At 48.9% G+C, this 7,848-nt stretch overlaps 1 protein-coding gene across 1 annotated transcript in view; it reads left to right on the top strand.

Annotated features, from left to right (window-relative positions):
- Positions 1–1,584: 1,584 nt before the first annotated feature.
- The window catches only part of ERICH6B (glutamate rich 6B), a 70,337-nt gene continuing 64,073 nt past the window's right edge, over positions 1,585–7,848 (top strand). The window contains exon 1 of the mRNA XM_086717549.1: positions 1,585–1,846. The gene's annotated coding sequence lies outside the window, so the exon portion shown is untranslated. The remainder of the gene's footprint in view (positions 1,847–7,848) is intronic.

Genomic DNA, 7,848 nt, shown 5'->3' with positions numbered 1-7,848 from the left:
TCTTACTTAGATTCACGTGAGGTTGACGGACATTATAGGGGGCTACAAAAGTTCCCCCATGCAGCCCTTGGCACTGGCCCTGAGAATCATTGAGAGGTATAGCTCTCAGAAGTTGTCTTTGACCAGGGCGCCTGGGTGGCTCAGTCGGGTGAGCGTCCGACTTCAGCTTAGGTCATGATCTCACAGTTCGTAGGTTCGGGCCCCGTGTCGGGCTCTGTGCCGACAGCTCAGAGCCTGGAGCCTGCTTTGGATTCTGTGTCTCCCTCTCGTTCTACCTCCTCCCCCACTCGTGCTCTCTCAAAAATAAATAAAAGTTAAAAATTAAAAAAAAGTAGTCTTTGACCACCAGTTCCTCCTCACCAAAAATTGTTGTAATAACCTAGCCTCCTTTGTGCTTCAAGAGATCCTTGAGAACCAAAGATGCAAAGAGCTCTTTGGACATCCTGTGTAGCATCCTGGGTCTTCCTGTTTCCCCTACACTCCTCCCCAACTCACGGAGGCTCCTGCTGTTATAGTACTGGTAAGGACTTGGCCTCTCCTCTGCTCTTCTCCAACTTTCTGCACCAGGGAGGAGGAGAGGCATAAATAATTATCTGGTCACCTTCCTCTTGCTTACCTCCTATGGGACCATCAAGCAGAGAACCATTGAGAACCCTCAAGTTTCCCTGTGCCCCATGCCCTCACTCCGGAGTTCTTTTCTCTGTCATTCTCACCCCCTTCCCAAGAACCTGACACAGGCCACTGAGAGACAAAATGCAGAAACCCAGTGACACTCAGACATGCACAGGGTACTCATGATTCTTCAGGCTTTATGGATACCCAGAACTTATACAATGTGATGAACACTCTTCAAGAAAAAGAATTTAAAAGTATAAATTTAGGTGCCAACGTGAATATTTATTTAGAATGGGAAAAGAAATCACTGACATTTCAAAGATCCAGGACCTATCGTTCTGAACTGTGTGCGACAACTGACCAGAAATAGGTTGCAACCGGGCCTCTTTGTGCATCTGGGCCACTTGGCAACTGCCAGCAAAGCCATTCAAGGGGCCAGAACCTGTGACCTTCTCTGGCTTCCTCTTATGGACTCTGTCCCCTTAGGGTGGCTGCCTGCTCCCTGAACCCCCCAGTAGTACCCCCAGAGAGAGCAAAGAGGCCGCTGTCCTCTCGGCCGCTTGGGGGTCTCTGTCCTGGGGACCAGCATAAGTGAGTCTCCGGAGGGGGTCTCCTAGGAAAACACCCCGCCCCCCTCCCCGGCACCAACCCCCCCACCCAGCCTGCAGCCCTTCTGCAGGCCCGGCCGAGTTAAAGGCGGTCAGCTTTGTGAGCCTCAGACCCCACTCCCCTCCATCTCAGCCACCCACCAAGCTCAGCCCTGGGCCCCAGGACTGCGGAAAGCTAACATCGCGCTGTACAGTTTTGTAATCAGAAAAACGAAGCTATAAACATTACATACTATTAAATAAAGAACAAAGCAAAACAAAACCCCACCCAGTCTTTGCCGACCCTCCTCTACCCGGGAGGGGCAGGAGCGCGGGCGCTAGCGGGCTGCAAACACCGGCAGTCTGCGGTCCACCGGTTCCCTTTGGGGGGCACCTGACCCGGGGACCCTGGCGCAAATAATGAAGAAAACTTTCTGGCCAGCCACTGCCGCTTGGCCCAAGCACTTCCTCCTGAAGCGGAGAGGCTGGGGCAGGGAAGAGGAGGAGGCGCACAGGCTGGGAACTCCAGGCGGCGCTGCGAACTCGGGACGCCGTTCCCATGGTAACCGAGCGCCCGACACACACAAACGCCGGGGCCCCGGGGCCTTTTGGCTGGATCTGCGCGCCGCCGCTGTCTGGCTTGGGTAAGGCTTCGCTCATTAGCCTCCTAGTGCTGCTGTAGGAGCCCAGACTCCCTCCTCCGGCCCCCACTGGGCAGGAGGGAGTGGGGAACAGTGTGGAGGGTCTGGGAAACTAAGAAGCATCAACACACAGCCTTCTTTGTTTCTCTCCCCGTTCTCTGCCCCTCCCTCCGATAGCCTTTCTGTTCCCTGCTTCGCTTAGCTAACCTTTGTGAAGGCCGGTGTTGGTTCATGACTCCCCTACAAATAAAGGAGAACTGGGTCCGTTCCACTCCAGAGAGCCTCTGGCTCTGGCAGTGAAGGAAAAACTGCGGGTGTGGAGGTTGTGACTTCTTCCTCCCAGGCCTGCGTAGCCCAGCCAAATAAGCAGAAGAGGAATTCCCCAGATGGAAAATTCCAGCCTGCCTACAAACCAGTTCCTGGGACCCAAAGCCAATCACTCGGTTTCCTTGTGTTCCCTTCCCCCACCTGTAAAATGGTAGAGAAACAGCATTCCTAACCATCCAGGGAGGTGGCGAGGAGTGTCCCTTGGCCGATGTTCCACAGGTGTTCGGTGCCAGGCACCTGCTCAAAGTCACCCTCCTTGAAAGCGCCAACCTGAATACATTTGAAATTCTATTTATAAAAAAGGCCTTAGGAAATGATGTTTTAATGAGTACACTGGGGTGTCTACACTGCTTAAAAAAAAAAAAAAAAAAAAAAAGCACTGATTGCTCTAAGGGGTGGGGGTCAAAAGAACTTTTTGACTTCAGTGTTTGTCCCCTGGCATTTTTTTTAACGTGGATCCAGATCTGCCTGGGCGTGGCGCCCTGGAACTCAGCAAAGCAGGCCATCAGTTGGTCCCCCGAGAGGGAAGGCAGCCGCCTTCGGCCAAGAATCCTGCCAGTTCACTAGAGGGGTTATATAAACGGCCGCTGAGGACAATAACTTCAGCAACAAAAAGGACTTGCATTTGCAAGGCACCATAGAATACCCTGGCTCCTTCACAGAATTGAGCCTTCTCCCCTTGCTGCAGCTAGAGTTCCCAGCCTCGGCTGGCAGGGCCCCAGCCACACCCAAGGCCCTGCCACCCACTCCATTCTCTTCAACAGAGCATCCTTGCTGTCTGAGCCCACCCACAGCCCGTCTCTTGGTGGCCTCGCCTAGCAGGAGGGAAAGTTGCATGAAAATTCCAAACCGGAAATGAGATGTGTGGCCAGTCTCCTGTGTGCCTTTTCTTCCTATGGACCATCTATCCAGTGCACAGACGTCTGTTGAAATCCTGCCACGTGCCAGGAGTTGTGTGAGGCTACCGACCCAGTGGCTGAGGCAGACGCGCAAACAAATGCAAATGGTGCGTGTGGGAAGGAAAGGACACGCGAGAGCTGTGGTGAAAAGCTCTCTGGAAGCTTCCTCTGGAAGCACGTCTTCACAGAGGAGGCGACGGTGACTTGGGTTTTAAAGAGTTACAGACTTTAAATTGCTTTAGGAAATCCAAGACCCATCTGGGACCCCCCAAAAAAGAAGTTCCACTCGGGAAGAGCTGGTGGAAACGTGTGCTGCGTTTTCTCCAGAAAAGGAAGCAGGACTATGAATGTGCTGGGGTAGAAAACCAAGAGGAGACAGAAACATGGGCCAGAGGACGCCCAGGCAGGAGGACTGTTCAGTAGACTGAGCCCTCAGTCCTAGCTCTGCGATGCTTGTGGAGCCCACTCTGACTAGAGGTAATCTATGACTGGCCGAAGGCCTGGCCTTCTCCCAAGTTGACTCTTAATGCTCAGTAACGTAACACTGTTAACAGGGCCTCCTTCTAGACGTATCAAGGACTGATAGGGAATACACGAGCGCTACACGTCGTGTCTTGAATAAGCCGGACTGTTCTAAAACCAAAGTTCTCTCCAGTCTCTTATTGGGAGGAACGTATACAACTATCTACCGAAATACAAGGCTTCTCTGGCACCATAAGACAGGGGAAGCCCAGGCCTCCCTGCTCTGCTGGTGTAGCTGGACTGAAATACACTGGAAAGTGGGGCCTGGGCAGCCATGAGTCCTCAGCCTAGCCCTTGTTGGTCTGCTGGGATCTGAGGGGTTTTCCTGGCCTCTTCACTTCTGCTTAGTGTTGCTCCAAATCCCTTAGTCCACAAACATATGCCTATGTTCTTCCTGCCCCACCCAAAATAGGAAGTGCTGGTTTAATAACAAAGAGTTTGTTTAGTTTTGATATCTAACCCCTCCAAACTCCAACTGTCCATGCCCTTTTTGACTCATCCCTTTACCTTTTAGAAGAAAGGGGTGCTGAGGCAGCCCGCCCCGGGTCCCGAACCTACTTCTCAGCTCCAAATCATTCACGGAAGACCCTCCAGTCCTCTTTTCACCAGCGGTTGTGACAAACTTCGGCTTTACACTGGTTCACAGCTTTGAGCCATGCTTTTGGAGCTCAGCTATGTGTGGGCAGCTACAACCGTGCGCTCAGGGCCCCGGGAGCCACTCCTGACCCTGTTCACAGACACTCTCGAAGGAAATAAACACCGTCAGCTAGCTTCACCCAGGTTGTAATGTTCTCAACTGACAACAGGTGGAGCTCATCAGCCCTAACCAACTCCATCTGTGCAACCGACTTTCTACAGCGTTGCAGGAATTCTGGGAAGCACTGAGGAGACAGTCAACACCTCACAGTGGCCCAGGGGCCACTAATTCCCAGAACTTTGTAGCCTCTTGGCCGCTGAGGTTTCTTTCCTCAGGAGGGGCTCACGGCCTCAGAGGTACCCCTCTTTGAACAAGCCATGGGTCCACCATAGGATAATGCGTCCACCATGGGATCATGGGTCCACCATGGGATAATGGGTCTACCAAGGTCACCTGTTCTCTGTCCTACAAAATTCCCAACACCTGGGAACTTGTAGGATCCTCGCGCCATCCCGGCTCTCCAACACCAGCAGACAAGCCATTCTGCCTGGATTCCTGAGGATTCCCGTCTTCATATTGAGGACAACCTAAAGGACTGGGTCATTATGCTTGGATGAACCCCACGAGCAATCATAACAAAAAGTCCCTTTGCTCTTGGTCTTACGAGCCTTTCTAACTGGGCATGGGCATTTTCACATCACAAATGACCCCCTTCCTTTCTCATATTGTCCCTCCCTGGTCTCTCATTGAAATCTAGAATGCTCCCTGCTTTTCCAGTCCACCATGTGAAAACTTCAACTTGCTAGCCAAGACAGCTAAACTTGATTTTTTTTTATTTTAAATATTTTAATTTGTATTTATATTTGAGAGATAAATTGCGGGGGGTGGGGTGTTAGTGAACAGAGGAGGGGCAGAGAGAGAGGGAGATAGGGGGCCCGAAGCAGTCTCCATATGGTCAGCATGGAGCCCAATGAGGGGATCGAACCCACAAGCCATGAGATCACGATCTGAGCTGAAGTCAGACACTCAACAAACTGAGCTACCCAGGTGCCCCAGCTAAACTTGATTTTTTAGGGATGTCCACCAGGGGGAAGAGAGGAGCCCCATTAGGCAGGCAGACAGGAGAGAGGAGAGAGGGCTGTATCACTGAGCAGTAATAGCATAGCCCTTTTCATAAATAAACCCTCCTTCTCCCTCTACACAGAATTCTCTTTCCACGTCTTTATGGTGGCTAGAGCCTACCCCCTGCCCTCCCAGCCCTAGAACATCCTTTGGCTAGCTTCAATTAAGTGGGGACTGCCTATGTCCCCACGGGCCCCCCCAGAAACCAGATATAATGCTGGCCTTCTCCTAGCTCCGTATTTCCTCCCCTTTCAGACGCTCTTCCAGCTTATATTGACATTCTCCTCCTGCATTTTCATTCATGACATAATCACACTATACGGTATTTTAATTTGTTTTCCTGCCTCCCCGCTTAAGCTAGATCTTTCTTGAAGTCTATAGGTGTGCCTTGTGCAAACGTGCAGTCCCAGTACCTGACAGGATCTGGCATATAGAAAGTCAATAATTGTTTGTGGCAAGAAGGAGGAAAAGAAGAAAGGGAAAAGGGATAGGAGGGAGACTTGGAAGCTTATCATTTTCTGTAGCACACTTTCTAAGGTCTGGTTAATACACTGAATGATAGAATCAGATCCATAAAATTTGAGCAGCCTGGAAGGGTGAGGCAAAGCCAGCAAGATGGAATTTAATACGGATCCACATAAATGAACTTACGTTTAGCAAAACAAAACAAAATACACACATACACACACACACACACACACACACACACACACACACACGGTACAGAATATAAAAGCTACCTTCAAATATACAGAATATAAAAGCTACCTTCAAATATTTGTAGCTCGCAATGGAGCAAATCTATTGTGAGCAGCTCCAGAGAGCAGACCTGGAAAGGCTGGTTGAAAGCCCAAGGGAGGAAGATTTAGCAGAAGTCTGTGTAATTTCTTACGTGCTAAATACAGTGCCTCGCATGTAGAAATAGTGTCTGTGATCCTTCTTATCGTTATTACCAGCATCATCGCCATTATTTATAATATTTATAAGAACTGTCCCAACAGTCAGCCTCAGGAAGCACTGAGCCCCCATCCCAGGAAATCCAAGGTTATCATTGGGTAGCCACCTGTCTGGGATGTTTGTCAACCTGATTCCTAACCCCTGGTCTCCCTTTCTCCATAATCCTGTGATTGGAAGAACAGTGTTCTGTATATCCTGGATAGTGAAAACCACAGACACAATCCCTGGCTGAGCAAACTGTCTTTTATATAAAGAAGCTTTGGCACTCCCCACATTTGTTACAGTGTGTCTGCTTCAAGCAGCCCCTCCAAGAATCCTCTTTGATGTTGAAAAAGTAAAATCGCTTTGTGTGAAAGCTCCTTTAATCTTAGATAGATACAAATGCCTTGTATCTTTGGGAACATGCCAAACTGCTCTTCGTATTTCAGAATTAATCTCATTAAAGAAATCTCTGTTTAATCCCCACTGCTGTTTGCCAGAGATGTTGAATAATTCCACACCTGTTCCTACTGCCTCTGTGCTGTGCTCCCTTCCTGGACTTGGTGTTGTCCAAGAAAACGCATCGGTGGGTGCAGGCTGGATCATGGCATTCCCGTGTTTTGTTAAATGCTGTCATTGTAGAAATGTTCCTTTATACATTCCTTATCTCATTTTCTTAGTCTGAAGAAAGGAGAGAAAAGGAAGGGGTAGCTCGCCTGTTATGAAAAATAACAAATAAAATGATGGAGTTGCTTCATTAATTATCCAATTCGATATAAACTTATGATAAACCATCAGTATTGCTAAGGAAAATGCAGTCTGTATAAGATAACAAGCAGTTGTCTCTTCCCAAAGAGTATAGGAAACGCTTGACCAGATTACCTGCTTTGTAAAACACATTTTGTATATCAATGTCTATTTTACATACATAGAAATCAGTCAAATGAAATTATTGACATCCTCTCTCTCAATACAAATTCTGGATCTCCTCCATTAGGAGCCATCAGTGAATGATCCCAAGTTAGAACCGTGTGAAATAATCATTCGTCTATTCATTTCAACAAATACTTATTAACCTCCTCCTATGTGCCAGGCATTATTCTAGATGGCAGAAATATAACGGCAAACAAAAGTGAGCAAAATTTCTATCCTCCAGTATACAGATCAATAAACATGATACAAATGTTATGAAGAAAATAAAACAACATGAGAAGATACATAGTGATTTGGGGTAAGGGTGGGAATGGGGGCAATTTTAGATCGGTGACCCAAAGGAGACCTCACTGGAGAGGTGACATTTAAGCTGAAACTTAAGGAGGAGGAGTCAAGCATTTGAAGATCTGGAAGAGCTTTCCAGACAATGGGAAGGGCTGGGTGGGAAGAGGCTGTACCATGGAGAGCAAGGGGAAGAGTGGAGTCCCAGGAGGGTGAGAAAGAAAGCAGGAGCCAACATGGGCAAGCTTTGGAAGCCTCTGAAAGCCTCTGAAACCACCGGAGGGTTTTAACCGCTGGAGCGACATGATCCAATTTATGTATTTAAAAGACTGCCTCTGGGGGCGCCT

The sequence above is a fragment of the Puma concolor genome, chromosome A1 (assembly GCF_028749965.1).
Source record: "Puma concolor isolate L17-30 chromosome A1, mPumCon1.1.hap2, whole genome shotgun sequence".
NCBI lineage: Eukaryota > Metazoa > Chordata > Mammalia > Carnivora > Felidae > Puma > Puma concolor.
Note: the sequence above shows the minus strand (reverse complement) of the source record. Positions and strands in the feature narration are given on the sequence as shown.